Consider the following 17,747-nt stretch of genomic DNA (forward strand, 5'->3'; position numbering starts at 1 on the left):
AATGTTGTCTACAATATCATCACCAAATTGATTGTTGAGAGACTCAAGCCATTACTTGGTTCTTTGATCTCTGTCGAGCAGGGGGGCTTTCTTGACGGTAGACAAATTTTGGATGGGGTTGTGATAGCAATGGAGGCAATCCACTCTATGGCTACTTCTAAGGAGAAAGCTATGTTCATTAAACTAGACATGGCCAAAGCTTATGATCGAGTGAGTTGGGAGTTCTTACAGAAAATTCTTTTGACTTTTGGGTTTGCTAAGGAGTGGTTGGAGTGGGTTCTTAGTTGTGTGTCCTTGTCCTCCTTCTTAGTTCTTATTAATGGAGAACCTTCATATTTGTTTGGTGCCTCATAGGGACTTCGGCAAGGAGACCCTCTATCTCCCTACTTGTTTATTATCATGGCGGAGGGTCTTGGTAGATTTCTCAAATCTCAAGTGCGGCAGGGTCTTATCCAAGGGTGGAGCTGGAAAAATGATCGCCCTTCCTATTCTCATCTTCAGTTTGCAGATGATACCAGATTGATGGGCATGGCTAGAATTAGGGAGGCAAAGAATATCAGGAAAGCTTTAGATACCTATTTGAAAACTTCAGGTCAGAAAATTAATGAGGATAAGTCTTCTATTTATTTCTTTAATACTTCTTGGCTTATCCAGAATAGGATTGCTAGAATCCTTAGATTTCAAATTGGTTTGCCTCCTTTGATGTACCTCGGGGTCCCTTTATCCTTGGGTGCTCAGCAGAGGGACTACTAGCAAGGGATTTTGGATAAATTTAGGAGTAAGGTTAGTCACTGGAATTACAGATGGTTATCTTCTATTGGGAGAGTGGTTCTGCTAAAAATGGTGATGCAGTCTCTCCCCATTTATAGGTGTTGTGTTCAAGTATCCCCCTCTAATTTTGTGAGGGACTTTGATGCTTTATCTTGGCAATTCCTTTGGTCTAGTAGCCTTCTTTCCTAGAAGTGGAGCCCGGTCAAGTGGGAGTCTGTGTGTAGGCTGAAACATGCTGGTGGCCTTGGGCTTAGATCGATGGCTCTTGTTGTCACAGCTTTGGCTACCAAGTTGTACTAGCAATGGTGCAACAATCAAGATCAAGATTGGGCCAAGATTCTTACCCAAAGTACTTTTCTGATGTGGATTGCTCTGATGTGCCAAGTCTTCCTTTGGTGGGTAAAGGCTCTTGTATTTGGGATACTCTTAAGAAGGGAGCCGAACTTGTTAAGGCAGGTCTCTTCTGGATCTGTAACATAGGCTCGGATGCTCTATTATGGCAAGACTCTTGGGATGGCCACCTCCCATTCTTTCTAGCTTTCCCCAAATTCTCCCCCTTTCCCATACTTTTACTAATGTTGGATGGCTTAAGGTGGAGCATTTTAAGACCGTCAAATGCCTAGGTCAAGTTGAGGTGTCTTGTTGGAAGGATTCTCAGGAGTGGCCAGTTGGCAGCTCTAATGGGGATCAGGCCCTTCTTTCTAAAGTTTTGGAGAATAGGCTTGTAGCTCCCTTAATGAGAGGGACAGCTAGGCTTGGAGTCCTAGTCCAAAAGGCAAATTTATTGTGGCTCAAGGTTATGCTATACTTGACAGGAACTTACATGGCTTGGCTGAACTACCCTGGTACAAGAAGGCTTGGAGTAACTTTTTGTGGCCCAAATGTAACTTTTTCTTATGGTTGTTGGCTCAGAAGAAATTCCTCACTTGGGAGAATCTTCACAAATGAGGTTTTTAGGGACCTTCGATTTTCTTCCTTTGTTTGCATGATGAGGAGTGTGCTTCCCACTTATTTTTTCTTTGCCCTTTTTCGAGAGAGATATGGCATAGATGGTGGGAAGCTTGGTGTCATGGTTGTATTCATGCTTCCTCTCTTATTGATTTCTAGGAAAGCTTGGGTAGACCTCCAACGAAGACTTCTTTCTTGCAGGTTGCCTGGATGGCTGGTCCAATCTTCATTCTCTAGAATCTTTGGCTGGAAAGGAACCACAAAAATTTTTGCGATTCCAAACTAGGAAGTTTTCAAGTGTGGAAAGTGATTCTTAATAGGCTCCAGGAGACTATTTATGCAAAGTGTGATATGTTTGTTACTATAGATCCTGGTGATCAAGTTATTGTGAGGAATCTGAACCTAGGGGATAACAATCGGGGAGGCACTATTGGTAAAAGACCTAGCCATGTTAAGCAGCATGTTTGTCGAGATGGGAGGTGGTCTCCTCCCCTGACAGGGATCTTGAAGATCAATACAGATAGTTCTTCTTGGGGGAATCCTAGTGATGCTGGTATTAGCACTATAGGTAGAGGCAATGATGGTGGTGTTGTATTTCTCTTCTCTAGGTACAAGGGTCAACAATCTAATAACTTGATGGAGGCCCTGGCTATTAAGGTTGTTGCACGTGGATGCTCTTTAGGGTGGAAATAGATCATCTGTGAGTTGAATTCTCAGATAGTTGTGGATATGTTAAATAACCAGAGGTTGGAGGATGTTAGTTGGCAACTTGCCTCTTTGGCCTGAAAAATTCTTGGTCTTTGTATTTCCTTGGATTCTATCTCCTTTTCTCATATCCAATCTCCTTTTGTCATATCCCTCGCAAATGGAACAGAGTGGCGGATTGTTTGGCAAAGTGGGCTTCAAAGAATGTGGGTAGATGGGATATTAGTGGTAGAGATGAGTTACCTTCTGATTATTGTGAGATCATTGAGTAGTTGTTACTGGAAGACAGGTGTATGTAGTGTTGTTCTGAGCCTTGGGCCTTTGCTCTGTAACTTAGATTTGATTGAATAAATTTTTACCCCTCCTTTTTTCTGAAAAAAGAATCTAGCATAAATTATTTGTTGACTTCCTAATGTAGAGTTTAGCAGTGACCGAGTAATCTGATCATGATCGAGTGTCAACACATAGTGTTGGCTAAGGGACATCATTTTAACAATTGATGAGAAATCATAATTTCTAGCCAACAGAGTTGATTTCTTGGGATATGTAAAGCATGTTGAAGATAAGGATGAATAACATTCAAATTAAGGGAAACCGTGTTTGCACATTTATATGCAAGAATTCAAGGAGAAGTTTGGAGAAGTTTCTAGAACAGAAAGGAAGAGACGAAATATTGGAAAGATTTGATGAATCTAACCTAAACCTAAGATCTAAGGTGATGTTTAAGTGGAAAAAGATTAGAATTAACTGAGTGACAATATATGTGCCACACAAGAAATTTAATAGGGACTGAGTAATCCAGTGATGACTAAGTGTCAAAGCATAGTATTGGTTGAGGAACAACATTTTAACAATTTATTAGAAATCATAATTTTGAGCCAATAGATTTGATTTCTTGGGATATGTAAAGTGTGTTCAAGATAAGGATGAATGACCTGGAATATTCAAATCAAGAGAAACTATATTTGTTCATTTCTATGCAAGAATTCAAGGAGAAGTTTGGAGAAGTTTCTAGAACATAATGGAGGACACAAAATATTGGAAGGATTAGATGTATCTAACTTAAACCTAAGATCTATGGTGATGTTTAAGCAACAAAAGATCAGAATTACCTATTTAAGGAGGGACAAGGGATAACTTTCAATGTTGATGAAGGTTGGAGTAGTTGTTAATGCTATTGATCAAAAAATTTAAGTAGAAGGCTGAGAAGAGCTGAGAAGAGGTCAAGAGTGTCTGTTTGAATGGTTTCCAAGCAAATCAGAGATTGAGATGGCAATGAAGGCCAGTTAGTGAATTAACATTTGAGCTAAACTGAGATTTGTAATGGCAAAGTGAGTTGTATTTGTTAGATCAAAACCTTTTATTACTTTCTAACCATTGTATCAGTATTTGAAATCCTTTTATCAAGGTTGACCTAATAGTCATATGTAAATCCTTTAATAAAGGTGGCATTCTAATGGAATGTTCTAAAGTCCTCTGACAAGGCCACTCCTAACAAGGTGATTAAATCCATTAACAAGCTCACATTTAATACTATGTTTTGTAACCTTAAATAGGGTTGATTCTTAACAGTCACTTCAGAAGAGTGAAAAGATTGGTGAAATGTTACTGGTGGTTTTTCCCAAATTGGGTTTCCACATTAAATCTTAGTGTTAAACTTGTGTGGATGTTTTTATGGTGATTTTTTGTTAATATTTACATTTTGCAAGTCTATTATGTTTACACCAGTGGACTGCTAGTTGATGTTACTGAGAAGTATACTATAGAGACTGAGCTAATGAATCTGAAGATCTAAAGTAATCTAAGTGTTTGTTTTTTTGTTTGTGTGGTACAATTGGACCTTAGATAACTAATTTACCCTTCCCCCCCCCCCCCCCAATTATTCTAAACATTCTAAGCACCCCGCAAACAATGAACCCTAAGCGAGAATAAATAAACAACACCCTTAGAGAGCTCTATGTGGGCACAAAAACTAAGACCTTCGAGTTTGAAGATTTTCCCCCTATCCATTTGACCTCTCCAACACACAAATTCCCTTCCCCAATCACTTTGAGACACCCAAATTTTACAAATATGGGAGAAGGGCTTGTCCATCACCCACATCAAGGAATTTTAAATGTCATGTCATGAGGAGGTTGCCTAAAATGGAAACTATCTCATGTGCCTCTTTCCCAAAAGTTTTTGGTCCCCTCTCAAGTGGTTTTATAGAACCCCATATGGAATAGTCAACACATTTTCATAATTATTTAAATAGTTTATGTTTCAATAGTGACACAACATAGAGCATGAACTCTCTCACCTTGATATCGGCAACTTAAAATAGAAGAGTGGTGAGGTTCTTGATAATTGCCTACAAAATTGGCAAGTCCTATCCACATTAATACCTTTCAAACCCCATGAAAAATATTTGACCAAAGAATAAATTAGGAGATGTTTCTGAAATTTATGGCTCTGGGTTGCTCAAAATACTATCTATGAACACGAGCTCCAATTTTTAATGGAATTTTGATAAATTTGTTAGGGAGTGGATTTTAGGACTTGAACTTATCTCATATCTATCTCACAATATAAATATATAATAATCTTATTAAGTGGGTCAAAAGATTGATATTTTCTTATTTTGCAAGAAGGAACTTGTGGCATCTGTGAAGTAGTGAAGATATCATAGTGCCACAAAGTTTGAACTAGACCAATTTTTGAAATTTTAGTATCTTTATTTTTCCAAAAAACCATGGGTGTTTTGCAAGCTAGAAATAGTTCCAATGAATAATATGTTGATTTAATTTTTTTGATAAGAGTGTGGAAGAATTGCGAAGTAGCAACATATCACTATTTTTCCAGAATATCATAGAAGTGGTTGTGAGATGGCAAAATGACATCATTTTACAAACAAGAGGAATTGGGATTTTCAAAATCTTGATAAAACATATAAAGGAATTAATTTATAAATTTTTTATGACCACCAATTAAAAACTATGTATTGCACTTCCAAACGGGTATATTAGTGATGCCTTATCAAGATTCAAACATGCAAACTTTTACAAGAGAATAAAATTTGAATAAATGGTATAAGACATGAAATAGAAGATTTAAAACATGCTTAAGCTTTGTTGGAAATCAAGAAGAGAAAATTTCCAAGGTGATATTTGTTAGCTTACTATGCCAATATTATTTAAGGATATAAAGTATTTATAAACTTGGCCTTTATAGTGAAAATTCACATGTCTACATGAGATATTGGAGATATGGGATATTTGGGGATATCAAGCCTTTTTGTTATAAAAAGAACTAAAATTTTGGTATCTCTTGAAAGTATAGATGATGAAGTATAAAAAGAACCCCAATTTGTATAAATGATGAAGACTCCTTAATGGAGCAACTAAAAAAGATGGGAGGAGAGAAGGATATTGTCATAACTATAGCAGATATAGAAGAAGGAGTGCCTAAGGAGCACCTTGTACCAACATTAGCTCTAACTATAGGAGATTACCAAGGTAAAGAAATTGATCCTATGGTGGAATAGGCATCCAAGAAATTTTTAGATGAACTAATAGCTATTAGACTAAATAAGGTTATAAATGAAAAAGATCACATATGGTTTGCCAAGACAGTTGATGAAGTTGTGCAAGTGTAGATTTTCTTTGATTCTTTCAAGAAAGATCTTGTTGAGATAGATAAATTAGGAGAAGATATTTGGCAAGATGATACACTTTTCAACAAGTGGATGATAGATTTTTCTTAGACAAATTAGTTGCTACCTAAAGAGGCTGAAGAAGAAGATGTGGACTCAGATGAATCACAAATAATTGATGCACCAAAAGAAAGAAAAGAAAAGCAATTAACTTGAAAAACATACATGGCTATGGAAATTGGTGACCTAATGAAAGAATAGCCAGTTGCAACTATGGACATGGCAGTTCAATCTGATGACCTGAAGGGAGAGAAATGAGTTGTAATTAATTTTCAAATATTTGAACTTTATACATCATGTAAAAATTAGATGATCCCATAGTTAGAAGGAAAAAAAAATACAAATAGACCAATCATCAAATGAAGCCTCTTAATTGCAAAAGGTTACAACATAAATGGTCCCACCACCAGAAGATTGGTGAAAAAGAAATTATGTTGTAAAGTGCAAGCGAACACTTTGTTTTGTCTTTTTATGATCGTGACAGTTTTGGCCCCTTTTGTAAAATCTTTTTGTAAAGACAACTATCCTTTTCCTCTATGCCGATAGCTTATTGCATCTCATGCTATATAAATGAGATTGCAAGGCTAGAGGAAGGGTCTGAAGTCCACTTAATTTTTTAGTTTTATGCTAGTCTTGCATTCCATCTAGTCAATCTTTAGTGTTAATTTTGTGATGTACTCATCTGCAAATCTAAGAATACAAGAACACATTGAATGGGAAGTTGTCATGAAGTATTTTTGAGTTTACATTAGTGTTGTATAATTTTCAAGGATAATTAATACAAAGGGAATGTTCTACCATATTTGTTTTCTCTAAATTTTGTCTCCATTTTATGTGTTGGTTATGTTGAGATTGTATGAGCAAGGTTTATGCAATTTAATGCAACTAGGATAGGTTGTATATCAGTTTACTATTGCTTTTAATTCAAGGAATTAAGTAAATGATTCAATAAAATGGTAGGATTTTCAATCATATAAGAAAGATATTCATAAGAATGGGTTTAGGGTTAATTGCTAATATAATTGATTGTAAGGTAATTAATTAGGTCAAAATTTGTTGAGTAGACTTTGAATACCAATGGATAGTGCACTGCTCATATATTCAATTGCATATTGAAGAGATCCTAAGGTTGCACAAAGCATAAAATTTAAAATCAAATCAATTTTTACTTTCATGTATGAAGAGTTTAATTGTTGGTCAACACTTATTTGCAATAATCTTTTGTTTGTTATAGTTAGTTTGTAGAAGTTTTAGAAGAGTTGTGACCATTTTTTCTACTATAAGGGATAGAAGTGAAAGAGAAGTAAAGTATTAGTGAGCACATGATTCAAATTCAAGAACCATAAAAATAGTCATGTATCCACTTATCCCTAAGGTGTACCCATATTGGGTTTGCAGAACCTAAAGTGTAGATAATCTTGGTGATTATGCTAAAGTTGGATCTAGATGTGAAGAGTTCTTAGTTGAACATAGGAGGTAGCTAACCCTTAGACTGTCCTCATCATATTGGTATCAGGACTTTTTTTGCCTGGTTGTTTTCAAACTCCAACATAACTAAAGCATTTGTGAGGCCAAATGGTACTACAGTGAACTCGTAGTGACCATACCTCATGCAAAAAGTAGACTTGTAGATATCACTCTCTATAATCCTCAACTGATGATAACTAGACTTAAGATATATCTTTGAGAAAATATGGGTGTCCTTAAGGTGATAAAAAAGATCATCAATCTTAGAAATTGGATATCAGTTCTTAATGGTTACTTTGTTTAGCTGTCGATAATTAATACACAACCTCAGTGATCCATCCTTCTTTAAAAAAATGACTGATGCACATTAAGGTGACAAACAAGGATGAATATTCCCTTCTCTAAAAGCTCTTCTAAATGAATCTTGAGCTCATTGAGCTCCTATATGGACATCTTGTATGGTGCTTTAGATATTGGCTCAGCTCCTGGCACAAGATCAATGTGAAAATGAACTACTCTAGGTGGAGGCATACCAGGAAGCTTAGAAAGAAACACATCTGCAAACTTCTATAAGATAGGAAAATCATCAAGAGAAGTATCCTTCTCAGACTCCTCATCTTTATCACTAATAGTGATGGAAAAAAGGTGACATCCCTTTCACATGCATCGCTTAAGCTATATAGTGAATATCATATGAACTGATATGGGTCTCTGTACTCCATAAATTACTGTAGAAGTTCCATGAATATCTACATATTATATCCTCTTCTGTAGACAATCCATCTTGGTGTTATGGGAATATAGCCAATCCATGCCAAGAACTACATCATAGGTACCTAAAGAGGTAATGTGAAGGTCAACCATGGTAGTCATGTTTCCAATATGAATCTCACAACCATGTACCAAGGAATTAACTGACACTCTAGATCCTGAGGCTAACTCTACCTCCCAATTACCATCCTGTCTAACTGTCACTAGCTTGCAGTGCTCCACCATAAATGGAGATATGAAAGATTTAGTAGTTCATATATCTAATAGAATAGAAACTCTACTACCTTGAATCATACCTGTAACCTCAATGACTATGGCCTGGTATTCTACTTGGTGGTTATCAACATCTACAAATACTCTGTGAGATCTTCTCATGTCACCTACTATGAACTTTGAGGTAGCCCCCATCTGAAAAAGTGATGTTGGACCCTATGATCAATCTCTATAAATATGGCCCATACCACCACAAGTGTAGCATGGTCATCTAGCCTAAATCTAAACACCTAGTGACCTAGTCTATTGTGTACCTCCAGTCCTTCTAGATCCACTAAAACTACCCTTATTGGACTAGTGAGTCCTTCTAGGTTGCATGTATGGGGTTTGTGTCTAATAATCACTACTACTTAGGCTTAGAGCCCTTCTATCCCTACGATGACCCCTATCTATAATCTTGGTGTGGCTATGGAACTTTAAAGGATCCTCCTAACTGATTTATATTCCCTTTCCAAGGGGCCACTAATGTCTTGAAGACTAACTGGAGGTGTTGCGGTTCTAAAATTTATTACGTGGCCTCTTATGGATATCATCTGAAACTAGGGTTGTCTCAAATGCCTCTCAAAAAGTAGTAGGAAAAGCTAATTGAATTGAGTCCTAAAGGGCTGCATCAAGTCCCTTAGCAAAATGATGAATTCTCAGTTTCTCATCCTTGATATACTCAATATAGGGAAGGATCTCAAGAAACCTATGTTCATACCATGATACTATAAGACCTCTCTATTGAAGATCATGAAAGGCCTCTCACTATTTATGTCTAAAATTCTCTAAAAGGTATACCTGTTTAAACTTACCCAAAAAAGCATCCCATGTGAGAGTGTCTATATAAAACTCACCTAAAGTCTCCTCTTGCTGCCACCAGATAGAGGTTGAATCTCGAATGAGATGAACTGCAAGTCATGCCTTCAGATTTCTCCCATAAGGATACAATCCAAATCATCATTGTAAGCTCTGTAACTAAGCCTCTACACCTTCACCATTTGTATCTCCCTTGAATATGCAAGGTTGGAGTTGAATCAATTCCATATTCTCATTTGTTATGTCTCTATGCATTCTCTCCACTATATGTACTCCTAGTTTTAGGTCATGGAAATATCTAATCCACTCACTCAACCTCATGATCATGTTGGCCCTCAACCTAGCTAGGTCGAGGACTCCTACTCCTTTCTCTGATAACTATCATATAGATGCCTAAAATCCTTTACTTTGATGGTGGAGGTATAGGTGGGAATCACTGCTAAACAGCCCCAATCAAGTTATGAAGTGCATCTAAAATATTCTAATTGGGGTTTAGAGGTGGTTTAGGTGGGGGTACATGATCCCCTCTAGAAACCTCAACCTCCTACTCTACCTCCTGCTCTACAAAGCTTAACTACTAGGTTGATCAACTACTAAACTGAGATAAAAAGTAACTATGTCGATAGATTGTTTTGCAAAGTATAAGACATGTGCCTATGTTGAAATTTTCATCTGTTACCTGTTTTGATTCTAAATAACACAATGTCAAAATTTCTTTCTAACAGTCTTTTTGATCACAACTATTAGACAACACACATATGAAATATACCCAATTTTTTTAAAAATAAGGTTTTTAATTAGTATATATATAATTATTTGATAAATATTATGTCACAATTTTAATATCTAAATTGTAATATAATTTTTTTACATTATTTTAATTTAAAGAAATTATTTTAATCAAAAAATCTCATTATGTTTATTTGAAATAAATTTACAAAACAACAAATAATAATACTAAATATTATATATTGTATATGATTAAATAAAAGAATTCTGAAAAGCAATTTCGCTAGCAAAAAAAGTAGTCGGACATTCGAAAAAATTTGTCAGATTAATAACAAAAGCGTCTCCCTCAAATCCAGGAATTCAAAATTTCTATACGATGACAGAGTGATTTGCAATAATAGTTTCAAATCCCTAATCAAACTCCATAAAGATCACAATGCAAAAATTGAAAATCAAAATCTGAACCCAAAGACCTCCAATCAAAAGATTTCGAAAACATTATTCATAGAGAAAAAAAATTTGAATGGAGTGGCTAAGGAGAATGGGTGGCAAACAATAAAAAACCCTAGAAAAACAAAAAATAAAAAACTTTTAGTAGCCAGAAATACTGGAGTAGGAAATCTTAGTGATGCAGAGATAAACTCAATGGAAGCAAAAACAAAAGGAACCAGCACCAAAAAGAGTTAGATAACAACATTCTTCTAATTCATTCATCAAATGAATAGTATATACACTTGCTCTCCTAAAGATTTCTTCTCCCCGTAACTTAATATCCAAAAACTTGACTAAGCCTAAACCTAAAAACTCTATTTATACTTGCTAGGATGGTCTACGAAACATTCTAGATTATTACAAAATAGGAAAACTGACCCAAAGAGACTTCCTGCCAAAACAACTTACAGAATATTCTAGATCAATGTAGAATAGGGAAGAATGACCCCACAATGGTATGAACAAATCCCAAGAAAAGATCTTATCCTAATGATGCAAAGTCTAAAATGCGGCAACATGTGCAATCTTTATGTGGGTGCTCCTACACCATACTCCTAGGGACAATAGAATCCAAGTCCCTTGGATTGTCCTTCCTCTTTCTTGTCTTCCAATTCCTTGGTATTTGTTGTTTGTACTCTTGCCAAGTACCCAAGTCAACTTTCATATTTTCATAAAACTCTTCCACGTAAGAATTCAGGTAGAACTCCTATAAAACTATAATAAATGGATTAGAAAAAACAAATGGGACCTCATCATATATGAATTCATCAATTGGGTTCACTATAGGATCCTTTGCAACCTTTTTTTCGATATCTTTATGCTGCAATATCTCCATGCTTGGAGACAAATTCATCACTATTTGATCCTTATCTATCCTCTTAGCTTCATCATAAGTCTTCGTCCTTGAGCTACAACTATTATCCTTTTGATAGGCCATACCACTTTCTTTCTTAACTTCAAATGCCATCTCTTGGTTCCATAACGAACCAACACATCCACCTATTTTCCTTCTTTATGAACCTTTTTATCAAATGGCTCATCAATTATTACCACTTCAACCTCTTTCCTATCTTCAAGAACCTTTTTATCATAAGGTTCATCAACAACTATTCGTTGCAAACTTTTTATATCAGCATCAATTTGTTCATTTTGTCCTTCCAATGGACAAGTCTTCTCTTCATTGGTAACCAAGTTCTCTATTCCATCTTCACAAGCTTTTGTAATCTCAATGGATTGTTTCGCCAAATAACCATTTTCTTTTTCCATATTTTTCTTCAACTCCTCTTTTAGTCTCACTAGATTTTCTTCCCTTTTTTTAAGTTCCCTCATTAGGAATCTCATTTTCTCTTCTGTCTTGATTCATTCTAGCTTCCTCTTCTCTTTTCTTTTTTTCTCTTCCTCTCTTTTCTTTTTCTAAAAATCACAATATGAAACCCATACATCTAAAAGTATCCTCTTATTGTGAGATAAATCTCCTCTTGTGACCATTTTCTCCTATCTAGGTTCTCTCCACTCGACCTAATCTTGTGGCCACTCTATAGGTTCTCTTCCCAACCTATCACAACAAACACAAACTGACAATTCACCATTTTCCAAACCTTTTGCTAGGCTTTGATACCAAAAATATGCAGAGATAAACTCAACGGAAGCAAAAACAAAAAGGAACCAGCACCAAAAAGAGATAGATAACAATATTCTTCTAATTGATTCATCAAATGAATAGTATATGCACTTGCTCTCCTAAAGATTTCTTCTCCCCGTAACTTTGTATCCAATAAAACTAAGCCTAAACCCAAAAAATCTATTTATACTTGATAGGATGGTCTACAGAACATTCTAGATTATTACAAAATAGGAAAATTGACCCAAAGAGACTTCCTGCCAAAATGACTTACAAAATATTCTAGATCAATATAGAATAGGGAAGAATGACCCCACAATGGTTTGAACAAATCCCAAGAAAAGATCTTATCCTAATGATGTAGAGTTTGAAATGCCACAATATGTACAATCTTTATGTGGGTCCTCCTACACCACTTAGGGCTAAAGAGCCACTAGCATACAGAGCCTTAGATGCAAAAACAAGGATGGATAAAAAAAATTATTTCTTTGCAAAAATGAAATATGCAGACTGGGCACCAAATGAGATCACGACAACCTCAAGAGGATCTCAAAACCCACCTAGGAAAAGCTTAACAACACACATATGATCACTATTCTGAAGCCTTTCAATATATCAATGGTCAATAAGGTACCATTAAGATCCAAATGAACTCTCTCTCATTTACCTATTTTGAATCCTCACTTAAACTTGATTTCATATATTTTGCCGAATAGGGAAACCTTATCTCATAAATATGCTTTGTTTAAATTTGGATCCTTTAGAGCAGAAATCTTAGAAGATAAAATTATCATGGATGAATCTTTTCGAAACCCCTTTATAATTAAGTCAATAAATTTGTAGAAAATAAAAATATTCAAACTAATTCCACATATTTAGGCTTCTCTCAAATCCAAATTATTAGCAACCAATATTCAGAACAAAGATGAAATGAATGTCAGATAGTTGGGATATATGGATATTGGAATGGCCCAGGTAGGAAAATTCACAAATTAAAAAGTTGGATACATGGAGTGTATAATGACTAGGTAAGTATCTCTATCATTTTGAGTAAATTGATTTACTTTCATTGTAAAAATATTAATGTTTGAAACAAGATGATTTCTAATTCTAAATGGTTACAGGATATGCATTAAAAAAATTCCATGGGAACCAAACCTAAGTGGACAAAAACTAAAACTAAACATAGTTCCAACATGGTTTTGTTGTAAATCTATTTTGTTGTAAATCTATACCCCCAACATTAAATCAATCTCAAATTATAGAACAAATAGGAAGAGACTTAGGAAATATAATAGGATTAGAAGTAGGAGATCTATTATCAAGTGACATCAAAGTTTCATTGAATCTAGAAGTAGGATCTAAGGAAATAAATAAAAAAGATTAAAACAAATAGATCTATATATAATCTAACATTTGCAAAATATGAACGTAAAATTAAGAAAATGAGAATCTGAAATGAACTTCAAATGTGGAAAAAAATGATGGAAATTAAAAAAGGGAGTAAGGAATCCAAAGAAGAACTAACTAAAGGAGAGCCAATACCAAGAGGAAGAGAAGAGAAATCACTTATAGAAATAGCAGGAAAGGGGAACACAGGAAACTATGCAGAGATTGAAACAAAAAGGATCTTAGCCACAAATATCTCTAATTGTTATCAAAAAATGAAAAGTTTACAAGATTGTGAATTATGTAAAACACAATAAGTAGAAATAGAGACAAGTATAAGAGAATTCAAAAAATTAATACACAACCTATTATTAACAAAAACTGATATAAAGGATTAGATAGAAGTATGGGAGAGGAAACATTTAGAACATAAGGACTTTTATCAGGAAGAAAGAACAAAAGACAGAGGATAAATAGAAAATCCATTCAAGTAGCCAAGGAAAAGGATCTCTTTTCTCAAACATAAATAGAGGAACTAGCCTTAATAGAGAAGTAGGATAGAGTAGAGAAGAGCAAGATTGGTAAGACACGTAATACAAAATTTAACAACATATGAAGTACATGGAAAGAACACTCAACATGAATAGCCATCACATAAAACAACAACAAAGAAGATGCTCTAAAGAAAACATACAATAAATAACAGTGCTCTAATGTAGCTTTAATTCCACTAGTTTCATCAAATCATTGGAGTAATGTGATTATTAGAAAGAAAACAAGGAATAGATCTCACAAATTTTAGAAAATGCCAAAAAATGGAGAGGACCCTTGGGTAAGGAATGATAACAAGAAACAACAAGAGCAAAGAATAACCAATCAAAAAGAGGGTATTGAAATACCTACTGAAGTAGCAACCTTGATAGAATAGAGGATGCCAGTATAGAAGACCATAACGAAGGGGAGGAATAAAGAATGAACATGAGTAGACAAATAGTCAACAACCAAGATTGGGAAGAATTTGGTGTCTTAATAAGAGTGCATTGTCTAGAAAAGCCAAAAACAAATGAAGAGCAAGGATTGGAAATAAATAGGGACCAAAACTTGGTTGAAACTGAGATAGAAGAAAGGATCTGGAAGGAAATAGAAGAAGAAGAAGAAAAAAAAGGTTCAGAATAAGTGAATGCTACAGAAATCTTAATTAAGGACCAAAACTACCTAGAAAACCTTGGAATAACAATTAATCAAGGTGTGAAAAAACCAAAATGTGGCAAAGAAAAAAAGAAGAGGAGGAGAAAATTAATTCAAAGCTAAGATCTGTAGCAGGACAAGCTAAGGATAAAAAAAGATAAGTGAAATCATTAAAGTAGGGAAGGGGAAGGAACTTCCCACAAATCAATGAGGATGACAACATGGAATGCTAGAGTACCAAATGTCTCTAGCAAGAAATGCTTGCTAAAGTGGAATTTAGCTTTATTTGAATCGGATATAATTCTAATTCTGGAAACTAAACTAAAAAAAAAAGAAGGCAATAATTTTTTTTAAAAAAATAGGGAGTTAGAATATGGATCTAATTGAGCTTCAAGAGGCATAGGAATAACTTGGAACTCTCCAAAAGTAGCATATACCAAGATTACCTCTAAAAATAATCGAATGGGAAGTTGAATTAAAAGTTTCACACATAATATACAATTTACTCTCATTAATGTGTATGGGCTAATCCAAACAAAAGAGAAAAAAGTGATATTATCTTTAATATAATATACAATTTACTCTCATTAATGTGTATGGGCGATGGAGATTTCAATACTATCTTAAAAATAAAAGACAAATTTGGTGGGATACAATCAGTAAATTAGGTGATGACATATTTTAGAGAATGGAAATAGAACAACAATTTATTGGATATACCTACCAATAATGAGGTGTACACGTGGAACAATAGAAGAAAAGGGTTATGTTATATATCGAAAAGGTTAGACAAGCTTTTTATCAAAGGAGATCTCTGTGACTTGGAATTGACATTACAAGCCTCTATTCTACCCTTTGTAGACTTAGATCATTTTCCAATCAGTATGGAACTTTCAAAGTTTGCTAAACCAACAAGGAACCCATTTAAATGCAAAAAAATGATTTTTGGATGACAACTTCATGGATAACATCAAAAGATGGTGGCAAGAAGGAAACCTTAAAGGATCAAGAATTTTTTTCTTTGTTTCTAAACCTAAATTATATAAAGAACAAATTTTAAAATGGAACAAAACCAATTTTAATAATATTTTTAAAGGAAAACTAGAAAATGAAGAGGAGATGAAAAAACTTAATGAGGAGATCATCAAAATAGGTATGGATAATGAGAAATACTATACAAAAAAATAATTATTAAAAAAATAGGAGTCTATATTAGCAAAGGAGGAAATACATTGGAAAAAAATTCTATCGAAAACTTGTTATAGGCAGGGGACCAAAATAATATTTTTTTCACAAGAACACCATCAATCATAGATCAGTAAATAGAATCCAAAAAATAAAAAACAATGAAGGAATTGAAGAAGAGGAGCCCACTAAGATAGCAGAGTTTTTTATAGAATAATATAAGACCATCCTTAACAACTGCTATTTCTCTAATCTAAAAGCTCAAGAAGCTATGCTGGAAAATATCCCCCAACTAATCAATGCTTTAGACAAACAATTTTTAAACAAACCTTTTACATTAGAAAAAATCAAACGAGCTATTTTAAGTATGAGTCCAATCAAATATCCAGGACTCAATGGATTTCAAAAATGCTGGGATATCTTAGGAGTAGATCTTTGGAAAGTAGTTGAAGCAACAAGGAATTTTGGGTCAATATTGTCAGAGATCAACCATACTTCTTAACACTTATTCCTAAGAAAATGAATCCTACAGGACCTGAATATTTCAAACAATTAATATTATGTAATACAATAGATAAAATCTTATCCAAAACGCTAGCTCTTAGACTAAAGAGTATCCTACCTAAGCTCATTTAAGAAGAACAAACTAGATTTGTACCAGGTAGATCTATTCTAGATGGAATTACAATCATTCAAGAAACTATACACTTAGCAAAATTTAACAAAGAAGTGTGTATGCTCATGAAACTAGCATACAAAAAGATTATAACATGGTATATTGGTGGTTCCTTTGTAAAAAATTAGAAGCCTTTGGGTTCTCAAGGCAATGGATAAATATTATTTTAATTGTATACTAACTCCAAAGATCTCATTGTTGATTAATGGTACTCCAGAGGGTTTTTTTAACATTTCAAGAGGTATTAGGCAAGGTGATCCTATTTCACCATTTCTATTTGTTATTATGGCAAAAGAATTTGGTAGAGAAATAATAAAGTACAAATAGAAGGGCAAATTCAAGGAGTGATGGTAGCAGAAAATACCCTAAATGTCTCACATCAACAATTCATAGATGACACTATTCTACCAGGTGAAAGTACATAAATAGAGGCTCAAAAATTCAAATTAATTATGCTAAAATATATAGATAGATCTAGGCAAAAAGTAAATGTAGAAAAATCAAAGATTTTTTTCATCAATACAAAACAGGAAATGGAGGAAGACATATGTAGAGAAATGGGATTCAAAAAAGGTGTATTCCCATGTAACTATTTAGGGCTATATTTAGAAAGATATATGAAAAGTGTCAGACATTGGAATAGAATATTAGAAAAAATAGACAAGAAAATGGAAAATTGGAAAGGAAGATGGCTGACCAAAGCAGGAGGAACTTTGAAAATCAAAGCGATTCTTTCTGCCATTCCTACATACCAATTGTCATGTCTACCCTTACCCAATACTGTGAATAAAAAACTTGAAGGAAAACTTAGGAATTTTTTTTGGAAAGGATTCGAAGAGAAAAATAAAATGACACTCATAAAATGGGATAATATATGCGCACCCAAAGAAGTGGGAGGTTTGGGAATCAAGAACCTTAATTGGTAGAATGAAGCATTAGGTGCAAAATTAGTTTGGAGAATGTAACAGGAAAGAAACAATGAATGGGCTAAGATAATGGGCTAAGATCTTGTATCATATATATTTAAACTATACAGACCCTAT

At 34.3% G+C, this 17,747-nt stretch overlaps 1 pseudogene; it reads left to right on the top strand.

The window, feature by feature from the left end:
• Positions 1-399: 399 nt before the first annotated feature.
• LOC149567663 (elongation factor 2 pseudogene) overlaps positions 400-17,747 on the top strand; it is a 41,137-nt pseudogene continuing 23,789 nt past the window's right edge.

The sequence above is a fragment of the Cupressus sempervirens genome, chromosome 3 (genome assembly GCF_028749045.1).
Source record: "Cupressus sempervirens isolate cs-2001-9-10 chromosome 3, ASM2874904v1, whole genome shotgun sequence".
Classification (NCBI taxonomy): domain Eukaryota; kingdom Viridiplantae; phylum Streptophyta; class Pinopsida; order Cupressales; family Cupressaceae; genus Cupressus; species Cupressus sempervirens.